The following is an 11,874-nucleotide window of genomic DNA, read 5'->3' on the forward strand; positions in this document are numbered from 1 at the left end:
TCTCAGTGGCTAAGAGCACTGGCTGCTCTTCTGGAGGACCTGGGCTCAATTCCCAGCACCCACATGGTGCCTCACAGCTGCCTGTAACTCCAGCTGGAGATCCAGTGCCCTCTTCTGGCCTCCATAGGCACCAGGCACATATGTGTTGCACAGACATACATGCAGGCCAAATAGTCATACACATAAAATAACAAAATATTAACTTCTTAAAAATTTAAAATAAAAAAGAAGTCAAAGGGGCAGGGAGGTGTCTCCGCGGGTAAAATGCTCGCCACACAAGCCTGATAACCTGAGCTTCAATTCCAGAAATCTACAGAAGTCGGACTCTGTGGCTCATGTCTAAAATGTGAGCTTTGCTATGGAAAAATGGAAAGCAGAGACAACAGAATCCCCTAGAATCTTGTCAGCGAGTTAGACTTGAATACATATCTCAGCAGCAGACAAGAAAGCCCCTGCCTCACACATGGCAGAAAGCAAAATCCAACACCTTGTCTTCTGACTTCCATGTGTGCCACAGTATGAGAATACCCTCAAGCAAGAACACACACACAAAATTTAAATTTAAAAAATTAAAGAATTCAAAGGGGATTTGGAGGAGAAAGTGAGGCTGGGATGTAAAATAGATCTTTTTTTTTTTTTTTTAAATTCCAGCTAGACGGTGGTGGTGCACGCCTTTAGTCCCAGCACTTGGGAGGCAGAGACAGGCGGATCTCTGTGAGTTCAAGGCCTTTACAGAGTGAGTTCCAGGACAGCCAGGGCTACACAGAGAAACCCTGTCTCAAAGAAAAAAAAATTCCAGAGGGTCTGGGCATGCACTCAGTTGAGTACTAATCTAACATCCTCAAAGCCCTGAGTTCAATCCCTACTGTCCCCAAGCCTGGGGGCACACACCTGTAGTCCCAGAATTTAGGAGACAGAAGTTCAGTCATCTTCCACATTTAGGCAAGTACTTTACTAAGCAATCTCTTCAGCCCTTCATTAGAATCTTCTTGATGAGCCACTGAGTGTCCAGAGCCTTGATGTTGGGTGGGTAGAGAGGGGCCTGGGGTCCCCAGGTGGGACTGCTTTGCCAACAAACGAGTAGCCAACCTCTCTGAGGAGGAGGAGGGTGGGTGCCAGTGGGGAGGGCCATCCCTGAAAAAGCAGTGAAGAAACAGAGGCAGGAGTAGCACCACAATACACCACGGCAGTGGGAGTGAGGAGAGCCCAAGGGATCACGTATTTGAAGGAATCTCCCACTCCCACCCACACTGGAATCCAAATGGGGCAGAGGCCAGGTGAATATCATGTGATACAAACAAAAACAGAGATAGGTCCTGCCTGTGGATGGGTCCACGCAGTCAGACTAGGATTCTGGATACATGTAGAAAGTCGGGCAGTGGTATTTCCCGGCCACAGGAAAAGGTAATGGAGACAGTTCAGGGTCTTTCTCCTTGTATGGTTCCCCTGTGTGCCAACCATAAGTAAATGAGAAGTCTGCATCCTGGGAGCTGCAGGGGATAACTGCCCACAGGGGAGATCCCTCAGCAAATGTCACAGGGCCAGGCCAGGGCTGGGCACCATGTCCCAGGGAGATCCAAGCAGAACCACAGATGGAGCAGCCAGCAAGGAGAGGAAGAGCATGCTTGGGCACCCACTCCCTCCCCACAGTCGGGCTTAAGGGGCTTAGCATCCTGGAGGTCACTGGTAACCTTGACGGCTATATCTGTCTTAGTAGAAGCCTGCTTTGCGGAATAGAGGCAGGTGGGTAGTGGGGGAGGAGAGCGGTGTGGCCCCTGGAGGAGCGTTGCTGTAAAAGGAATCAGAGAGATGAGGCAAGTTAGCCAGGGAGCTTCGGGGAAGCATTAGAGCAGGCGAAATCGCAGGGTGACTGTGGGGAGGGAGAGCCAGCAGGGAGGATGCATGCGTGGTGGGAGGAGAGGCAGAGACTGAGGGGGAGGGCTTGGCCTCAGGTGGGTGCCAGTCAATACAAGAAATGATGTCACCACGTATCTAGGTGAAACTTTATCGATGCTCACCGTAGCCAAACAGCAGCCTTGGGACAAAACCAAAGGCAGTCCCTTCACAGCCTGTGATAAGAGTGAGTGTGGCTCTCTTCATCCATGGACTTCTCTCGGAGCTTCTGAGGAATACAGGTCACCACACATGCCAGTCAAGGAGGGCTTCCTGGAAGAGGAGAGAGGAGAGACTGGCCTTCCGGGCAGGACCATGAGCTAAGCAAAAGCAATGGAAGGGCTGGAGAGTGGACAGGCCAGTTTAGGTTGTGGGCAGTCCTGTGGGTTGCCTGTAGGAATGGAGCTAGATAAATCCAGTGCCTCTCCTCAGCCCTATAGGCAAAGTCACTGCACACTCAAGAAGAAAGGGGACGGATGCCATCTGCCAGAGGTTAAGGGAGGTGGAGGAGACTTGTTTGGCCAAGGGCACCTTGCTGCTCTCTGTGATGTGCTCTTCAAGTCATGGCTGCCCACAGCTACTCTGTGGCCAGTTCTGGGGCTGAAGAGACCCACAGATCTGTGAGTCAGGAAAACAACTGGGCACAGAGTCCATAGCTCTTCTGTTCTGCTCTGTTCAGGGCCTCATCTGGACTTGAGGCTAAGTGTAGAAACCTCTGAAGGTCCATTACCTCCACATCTGCTGGCCACACTGGCTATGGGCTACGTGTCCCAGAGCATCACACAGCTCCGTAATTACACTGGGTTGGTGTGGTGATATTTTGTTTGTGATCTAACAAATAAAGCTTGCCTGAAGATGAGAGAAGCAGAGTAGCCAGTCACTAGAAAAGACTTCTTACCTCTAGGAATCCTCAGCCTGAAAGGGGGCAAGCTCCTGTCTCCTCTCACCTGTATTCCCCTCTTTGCCCAGCCATATCACTTCCTGTCTCCACCTCCCTAGTGCTGAGATTAAAGGCGTGAGATCCCAAGGGCTGGGATCAAAGGTGTGTGTCACCACTGCCTGGCTGTTGCTCTTTTAGACTGGATCAATCTTATGTATCCCAGGGTGGCCTTGAACTCACAGAGATCTGTCTGCCTCTGCCTCCTGAGTGCTAGGATTAAAGGTATGTGCCACCACTGCCTGGCCTCTATGGCTAACTAGTGGCTTAGCTCCTCACTCTGATCTTCAGGCAGGCTTTATTTGTTAGATCACAAGCAAAATATCAGCATAGGTTGGGCTCCTCACTATGTGGCACCTGGGCTCCCAAGGTGCCTTCGGCATGTGTCATGATCCTCTCCCCAGCCGTGTGCACTCCACGAGCTGGAGTTTACAGGAGGTAATTTTAATCATCGACTAGACTAGATTTGGGATGACATAGAAAACACAGCTCTGGGCGTGTGCTGGAGGGCATTTCCAGAGAGGCTTAACTGAGAAGGAAACCCCATCATGCATGTGGTTGGCACCATCCCATGGCCTGAAGTCCCAAACTAAATAAAAAGGAGACTGAGAGCTGAGTAGCAGCACTGTCTTTCTCTGCTTCCCAACGGAGGGTACATGTGACCAGACGCCTCTGCCTCATGTTCCTGCCGCCATGCCTTCCCCACCGTGATGGACTGTACCCCCTCCCTCAAACCATGCACCGAAATAAATCCTCCCTAAAGTAGCTTAGGTAATAACCAGAGCTCTACCACATTGTGCACCTGTCTGCTTCCTTCATGGGGACTTCACAATTCCGTCTTTATCTGGTTAGTTAGTTAGTTGAGGCTCCACTCTCATACCCAGAACCACCCCAGTCAGGGTCAGGTATTCTCCCTGCCCTTCTCTAGTCTCATCTGATCCTATTACTAATCACTTGGGTGATCATCTGCCCACCCCACCCCTTGCCCTGCCCACTTTCCTTCCCTCCCCACAAGCGCAGTCCCAGCCTGCTCTCTCCCACTCTGTGCCCCACAGGACAAGAGAGACGAGGGAAGGGGGTGTCTGACACGACACTAGATTCTGTTGCTGTCTGACTGGCCTCAGGGGTGTTTCAGGATGCCCCATTTACTTGCTGAGCCCTGCCTTCCCAGGGTCAGGGCGGGGTCAGGTCAGCTTCTGACCCTGATTCGGCTTCCAAGAGGACAGAGCAAAATCTCTGACACTGAACTGACCAGGGCTATAGAGTTCCACCTTAGAGAATGTTTGGGGCATCTGATGTGTCAGCAATTGATGAGGATCCAGCTTGTTCTGTGCAGACAAGTAAGGGTCAACTTCCCCAGCGTGGCCCATTAAGGTCAGGGAAGCTCCAAAGAGTACTGCCAGCGGGTAGAGGAGGTCCTCACAGACTTCAGTGAAAATGCCAGAGCATCCTAGGTCCTATGGCCAAACCAGACCTCGGACTTGCTGGCATGAGCCCCAGGATGCCAGAGAACAACTTAAGAGGGAGAAGTGATGGCCCCAGTTTGGGTCGGAGACCCGGCCAGGGAGACACAGTTGGCTCCGCTCTGCAGGGCTCCAGACACAGCTGTTAGTTCTAACTGTGTAGCTTATCGGGTTACTCTTCCTCTCTGAGTCCCCGACTTACAGAGAAGTGACAATAAAACAAGAGACAAGAAAGAAGTAAAGTGCCGGGCGGTGGTGGCGCACATCTTTAATCCCAGCACTCAGGAGGCAGAGCCAGGTGATCTCTTTGATCTCTGTGAGGCCAGCCTGGTCTACAGAGCGAGATCCAGGACAGGCACCAAAACAACACAGAGAAACCCTGTCTCGGAAAAAAAAAAAAAAAAAAAAAAAAAACAGAGAAGCTAACTGCAGATGATGGGATTTCGTATACTGAAGGAAGCTTCTCCTAAGGAAGCTGGCCTGGTGCTGTAGGCCTGTCATCCCAGCTACTCAGGAGACTAAGCAGGAGAGTTGCAAGTTCAAGGCCAGCCTAGGCAACTTAGCAACTTGTTCTCAAAAAAACAAAACATTTTTTAAGAGCCAGGAATGTAGCTCAGTAATATAGCACTTCCTTAGCATGCATGGGGCTTTACTAGCACTCTGAAGGGGGGAAGAAGGAGCAAGGGAGGAAAGGGAGAGGGAGAGAGAAGGGGGAGGGAGAGAGAATGAAAATATGACGAGATGAGAATCCTAAGGAACACACACACACACACACACACACACACACACACACATCTATTAAGCCAGGCATAGTGGTGCCCGCCTTTAATCCCAGCTCTAGGGAGGCAGAGGCAGGCAGATCTCTTTGAGTTCAAGGCCAGCCTGGTCTACACAGTAAGTTCTAGAAGAGTGAGACCTGGGTTCAATTCCCAGCATTCACATTACAGCCAACAACCATCTGTCTGTAAGTGCAGTTCCATGAGATCTGACACCCTCTTCTGGCCTCTGTGGACCTTGAATTCATATGGTACATACAAACTCAGGCAAGCGACACAGGCACAAGCATAAAACAAATTTTTAAATCTTTTGTAGTCTTTTATTAAAAAACAAGTAACACAATGTTGATGAGAATATATGGAAACCCCATACACACTGCTGATGAAAGCATGGCATGGAACTGCCCTTGGGAAACAGGCTGGTGGTTCTTCAAAAGGCTGAGTAGTTAGCAAATGGCCCAGCAATCCATGCCCAGTGTGTCCCCAGGAGAAATGAAACCTGTCCACACGAAAGCTTGAGTACCAAATTCACAGAAGCACTGTCCTGCCTAGCTAAAAAGTGAAAAAGATCCAACGGCCACCAACTGAGGAATGGATAAATAAAATATGAAAGCTAGGACACTCCTGTTACTCTAGCTCTTGGGAGGACTGAGGCAGGTGGATTGCCATGAATTTGAAGCCACCCTGGGCTCTATAGTCAATTCCAGGACATCCTAGGATACATAGCAAGACCCTGTCTCAAAGCAAAACAAACAACCACACACAATGCCAACAACAAAAATCAAGGGGCTCGAGAGACAGCCTAATAGTTAAGAGCACTTTCTGTTCTTCTATAGAATGTGAATTTGGTTCCTAACACCCATATCAGATAGCTCACAACCACCTGTAACTCCAATTCTGGGGGATCTGATGCCCTCTTCTGGTCCTTGTGGGTACCCACATCCATGTGGTACACATATGTAAGAAAAAACTAAAACTAAATCTTTTTTTGCAGGGGAGGAAGTGGGTGAGACAGGATCTCGCTGTGACCCAGGCTCGCTTTGAACTCACAGAGATCCACCTGCCTCTGCCTTTCAAGTGCTGGTATTAAAGGTGTGTGCCACCATGCCTGAACTAAAATCTTTAAACAAAAAATGAAACACAGTGTCTCTATAGGATAAATTATCATTCAGCTACAAAGGAAGGGATTACTGACATGTCTCAACAAGGAGTCACCTGGAAACCTTTATGTTGTAGGAAGAAAGCCCGAGACAAAGTCCACATCTTATGTGGTTCCCTTCACACAAAATTGTTCTGGTGGGAGCTCCACCTCAGTCCCTGGCACCCTGGCATTGATATACACAGAGTCTGGAATGGGGCTGGAGAGATGGCTCAGAGGTTAAGAGCACTGCTTGCTCTTCCAAATGTCCTGAGTTCAATTCCCAGCAACCACGTGGAGGCTCACAACCACCTGTAATGAGATCTGGTGCCCTCTTCTGGCCTGCAGGGATACATGCAGGCAGAATACTGTATACATAATAAATAAATAAATCTTTAAAAAAAAAAAAAAGAGTCTGGAATGTTCTGGTGGAAGATTCACCTCAACTCCCCTCCCCCATCTGTTTCCCCAACCTGCCCCTTCAAAGCCCGCCAAACATGGCTCCTCCCCCAGACATGCTCAAGACCACTCCCACAGGGTATTGAAGCTGCACCCCAGAAAACAGACACATGGTTTTCCATTCTCTCATTCCTCTCTGGGGGGCCAGAGAATCACCCAGGAACACTTTACCCATTAAACTGGGATTTTTTCTAATTCGGTCTGATTTGGATTGCTGCATTGGTGGAGAAGCTTATCAGGGTGCAAAAAAACTTTTCAAAAATGTCCAGAGGAGGCAACCCATAAATACCTGAGAGTGGATGAGTAGAAGGAGCTTGAGAGGACAGTGATGGATTCCTTGCTGGGTATGCAAACAGTTTGGAACCATAATGAGGTTTGAATAGCATACTTTATTTGTTTGCTTGTTTTTTTTTTTTTTTTTTTGAAACAGGGTTTCCCTGTGTAGCCCAGGCTGTCTTAAAAGTCACTCTGTACACCAGGCTGGCCTCAAACTCAGAGATCCGCCTGTCTCTGCCTCCCAAGTGCTGGGATTAAAAATGTGTGACACCACCACCTGGTGAATTATATTTTTAAATGGGTGTGTTATTGGATATCTTAATTAAATGCCAATGAAGTTGTCATTATTTTAAGCCCTGAAGGTTAGGCAGAGTCCTGGAACAACCCCTGAGCTCAGAGTTGGCTGTGGCAGGAGGCCCTATGAGTCTCTTCAGCTGGTGTCTCAGTTTCTCTTCTTGTTATTTTGACAAAACACTCTGGAAAAAAGCAATGTAAAAGGGCCAGTAAGATGGTTCAGTGGGTAAAGGTGATGGTTACCAGACCCGATGACCTGAGTTTGAGCCCTGGGACTGCTAGAAATAAAATCTGATGGTTCGTTTTCAAATGTGCCTTAAGCTTACAAGTGAACAGATCACACTAGACCCCATCCTTGCTTGGTATGTGTTAGCTCAGGTACCCTCCCCCACCCCAAACCCCCAGAAGTTAGAGTAGAAAATTACAGCCATGCTTGCCTGAAAGGTCACATGTCTGACCAGCTTAAAAATAAACAGGATGTGAAGTGCAGAGACGAAACCACTACAGTTCTTGTTGAGAAAAAGACAAACTGAGCCAACCGAGGGCAGATGAGAGCTAGGAGACTGTACGATTGTCCTTCCTGATGATTCAAAGAGGGAAGGAAGGTACTGCGTTTCAGTTTACAGACTGCTCTTGGTACTCAGTCAGAGCATCTGTGTAGCACGAATCTTAAAAGGTCTTATTAATAAAAAACAAACCCGAGTCAGGTAATGGGGTGAATGCTAAAAGGTCAGAGAGACAGAACAAGCCACAGCCAACCTCACCTTGCCAACTTCTCAGCTGATCTTGTTTCCTCAAACTGGAAGCCTCTGAGTCCTCATTTGAATGGATCTCAGCTGAACTGTTGCTAAAAGCCTAAAAGCTTAAAAAGAACTCTAGTTCCTGGTCCTCATGCCTTATATACCTGCCATTACTTCCTGGGATTAAAGGAGTGTGTTTCCCAAGCAAGACATAAGATCTCAAGTCCTGGGATTAAAGGTGCGTGCCACCATGCCTGGCTTCTATGTCTATCCAGTGGCTGTTCTGTTCTCTGGCCCCAGGTAAGTTTATTTATTGGGGTGCACAATATATCGACCATACATCTGCCTTTTGAGGCTGCTCATAAATACACTGCTTAACTCTCACTCCTCAGACTCTTATCAAATGAGGATCTTCGTTCCTCATGGGACCTGTGGTGGAAGGGAACAACTAACCCCATAAGTTGTCCTCCAGCCCACACACACACACACACACACACACACACACACACACACACACACACGAGCATGTGCACCCCACCCCTACACAAATAAAAGAACATAATTTTTTTTAAAAAAAATCAACTTAAGGGTTTATTTTAGTTCACAGTTCAAAGTACAGTCTATCATGGCCTGAAAGTCAAGGCATCAGGAGCTTGAAATACTGATCATGTGACCTCTGTAGTAGCCGAGAACAATAAATGCACACACCCTTGTGCTCAGCTTGCCTTCTTACACGTTCCAGAATCCCCTCCCCAGGACACAATCCTACCCATAATTAAGATGGGTCTCCACATAGAAATTATAGTGTCGTCATCATCAAGAAAATCCCCCACATGCAGCCTAGAACCTGTTTTTCAAGTGATTCTAGATTCTGTCAAGTTTGAACTCTAACTATTCACACCTGGGAACAAGTGGCAGCTTCCAACCTAGCTATTTATCTCAAAGTAAAGGTGACCAGGGCCTGCTGAACTGAGGTACCCACTTGACTTCTAGATGTCTGCCCATGTCCACTTGGAGGCTGCGCCTGAGGCAGGCCTCATTCCCAGGGCAGCTCCAGCCTCACTTGCCAGCTGTGCAGGCCCTGGGGTTGGGAAGAGAAGCTGTACTTCCTCTGGGTGGCAAACGTCTCAGACCTTCTCTGCCACATGCCCATAGACCTGAGCCAATGTGTATGATATGGCTAACTTTGGAGTAGTCAGAGTAGGCCTGGTGCATCCCCCATCATTGCCGTCTTCCACAGCTCCTGGACGCTGAAGTGCTACATGGAACTGTTACGTGGAACGTGGACTGTTAGGGAAGTCTGAGATCTGACTCCAGAGGCCGGGATGCTTAAGGGCAGCAAACCAGCAAACCCACAAGAAACTCTGCCCTTATGTTTACATATCCTGAGGTCTAGGATCCAGGAGTTTGTTGTGAGGACTCAAAGTGCCACTGAACATTGCTGCTCACTGGGCTGTGTGCACGGCATCAGTGCCCCCTCTCTCCTCTAGAGTGGCACCCAGTGGGATGTGTTCCCTGCTCTGATGAAGGGCTTCTCTGCAGCTCCATAGTACGTGTACTCATGTGGCCTTGACAGTTCACCAGGTGTCCTCAATGTGAGGGCCTACTGCACTGACTTCAGCCAACTAGCCCCTTCCCCCAGCTGGAGATCTGGCAGGTGTGACCTAAGGAGAGGTCAGATTACCATCCCATCCAGGAGAATCCAAGGAGATAATCCCTGGGAGCCATATTCAGCTGGATTCCCATAAATAATGCACAGTAACTCACAGAGGGAGAACTCAAGGTTCCCCCCAGGAATGTTTGCCTGACCCCTGCCATCCTCTTGGTAGCAGACACAGAGACCAATGCTTGCCCAGCTGTGAAGAGTCTTCGGAGGCCAGCTGGGCAAAGCTGGAGCAGTGGGCACTTTTTCTGCTCACATAGCCAGCCTTTCTTACCGGCAGTCGGTGCTTCTTAACACACAGACAGATGTTTCAGACTTCGACAGGTTTCCATCACTGTCCCTAGTTCCCTCCTTGCTCCTCTCAAAGGTGTGATTTCCCAAGAAACCTCTGGCCACTTCAGCATCTGCTTCTTGGAAAGTCCAGGTGGGAACTAGGGGTGGAGTGATTCAAACGAGGAGAATAGTAAACAGGCTGACCAGACCACTCACCACTGCATAGTGCGGTGGTGGTTTCCAGGGGGTGGCCACACATGGTGGCCAAGGCCTCAAGTTGACAACTCTCCTGAGAATGGCCTGAGAGAATGAGCTAGTACAGGGGAGGGATTGGAGCAAGGCCATTCAAGCTAAGGATCAGTGCCGCACCGACCGTCAGCTGACTCAGATGATTGGGCCATGTGGAGGGGGGATAACAGCGTTGGAGAGCTGTTAACTCTTACAGATGGGCAATGATGAGCTGAGGGCAATTAACTAACAACTGAACGCTTAGTGCAAGAGAGGCCAGTTATACTCACCAACTTCAAAGCCCCTTTTTCAGAAAGAACAAAGTTCAAGTTCAAATCCAGATTTTAGGGCCACTTCAGCATCTGCTTCTTGGAAAGTCCAGAGTGATGAACTTCAAAGACAGCTGAGCATTCAACTCAGCACAGCTATTAGGCCAAAGTCAGGGCCCCCTACTGGGGCCCAAATAAGTGGACAGATAAACCAAGGAGTTTATAGTTTGACCTCACATGAGACACAGAAGCCGGCCGCTAGCCCCATCTGGCTGTACTCCAGGTAGAAATGACAATGGATAACCTTTTTCCCTTGGTGGAAGGTGCTATACATATCCTCTCTCTGGAGCCAGACAGGGCCAGACACAACCCAGCTGGTAAAATGCTGGGCTGATTGGGACTGGACTCTGAGGGTTCTTGGGGTCCTCGGGTGCCATGGATCTTCCTCACATGTTCTTTCTGTGAATGGAGAAGTACAGCTTCCCTAGCCTGAGGAGGTATGGTGGCCTCAACCCCCAGCCCTCTGAGGGTGACAGCTGGGGTATAGTGAGGCATGGAGGATGGAGTTAGGGGAAATCCACCAAGTGAGAGCTAAGCTGTTTCTACAGACACTGAGCTACCCAGAGAAGAGAGAGGCCTGGGGTATAAGGGTCAGCCACCAGATCCCCCCTCAAAAGGGACAAATAACCCAGAGATGGTAGGTTAGTGGCGGAGTGTTCTCTTAAGTGTCTGTGACTCTTTGGGTTCCAGAATCCTTGGTCACCCTCAGCAAGAGACTGTCTGCTCAGCGGACACTCAGGGCTTGTTTCAGACTGCTGGGGCAGTGCCTCCTGAACTGGACTATGGTACTAAGGCTGGACAGAAAGACAGGCAAAATCAAGGAGGCACAAGAAGGAGGAAAATCTTGCACACTGCGGGGGAGGGGGGGCGGCTAATTTGCCTTTCCCACAGACTAAGAGTTAAGAAACATCAACACAATTGATACAGCCCCAAATTACCAACAAAGATAATGTATGCTTCCCAAAAGATATCTCTAAAAGTTGTTTAAAGCAAATGAACTACAACAGGTGGTGCACGCCTTCAGTCCTTCAATCCCAGAGAGGCAGAGACAGGCATCTGAGTCTGAGGCCAGCCTGCTCTACAGGGAGAGTTCCAGGACAGCTAGAAAAAAACAAAACAGAACAGAACAACAACAACAACAACAAAATGAACTGAACTAACTCAGGGCTAGAATGTTTGTGACCTTGAGTTTAACTGTATTAGCACTGAGTCCCTACAACTTACAAAAGAAAATCCTTTAAGAAAAATAATTAAACCAGCTCATGTGTTCTCACTTAACTTTTAAACCTTACATTCTAAGCTTTGCTTAATCTTCAAACCTTGTTGTAAGTTATATCTGTTGAGGAATATGGAAAGCGGCCAAATCACATATACCGTCATTGTAAAGACAGTGAAGTGCTAGTCT

At 48.7% G+C, this 11,874-nt stretch overlaps 1 long non-coding RNA gene across 1 annotated transcript; it reads right to left on the reverse strand.

The window, feature by feature from the left end:
- Positions 1-854: 854 nt before the first annotated feature.
- On the reverse strand, positions 855-11,108 carry LOC121828969 (uncharacterized). The gene is made up of 4 exons (XR_013050991.1): positions 10,431-11,108; positions 2,019-2,166; positions 1,692-1,789; positions 855-1,446 (listed from the first exon to the last, which is right to left on the reverse strand). It is a non-coding gene; the product is annotated as an uncharacterized LOC121828969 (long non-coding RNA).
- Between the last annotated feature and the right edge of the window lie 766 nt (positions 11,109-11,874).

The sequence above is a fragment of the Peromyscus maniculatus genome, chromosome 4 (genome assembly GCF_049852395.1).
Source record: "Peromyscus maniculatus bairdii isolate BWxNUB_F1_BW_parent chromosome 4, HU_Pman_BW_mat_3.1, whole genome shotgun sequence".
Classification (NCBI taxonomy): domain Eukaryota; kingdom Metazoa; phylum Chordata; class Mammalia; order Rodentia; family Cricetidae; genus Peromyscus; species Peromyscus maniculatus.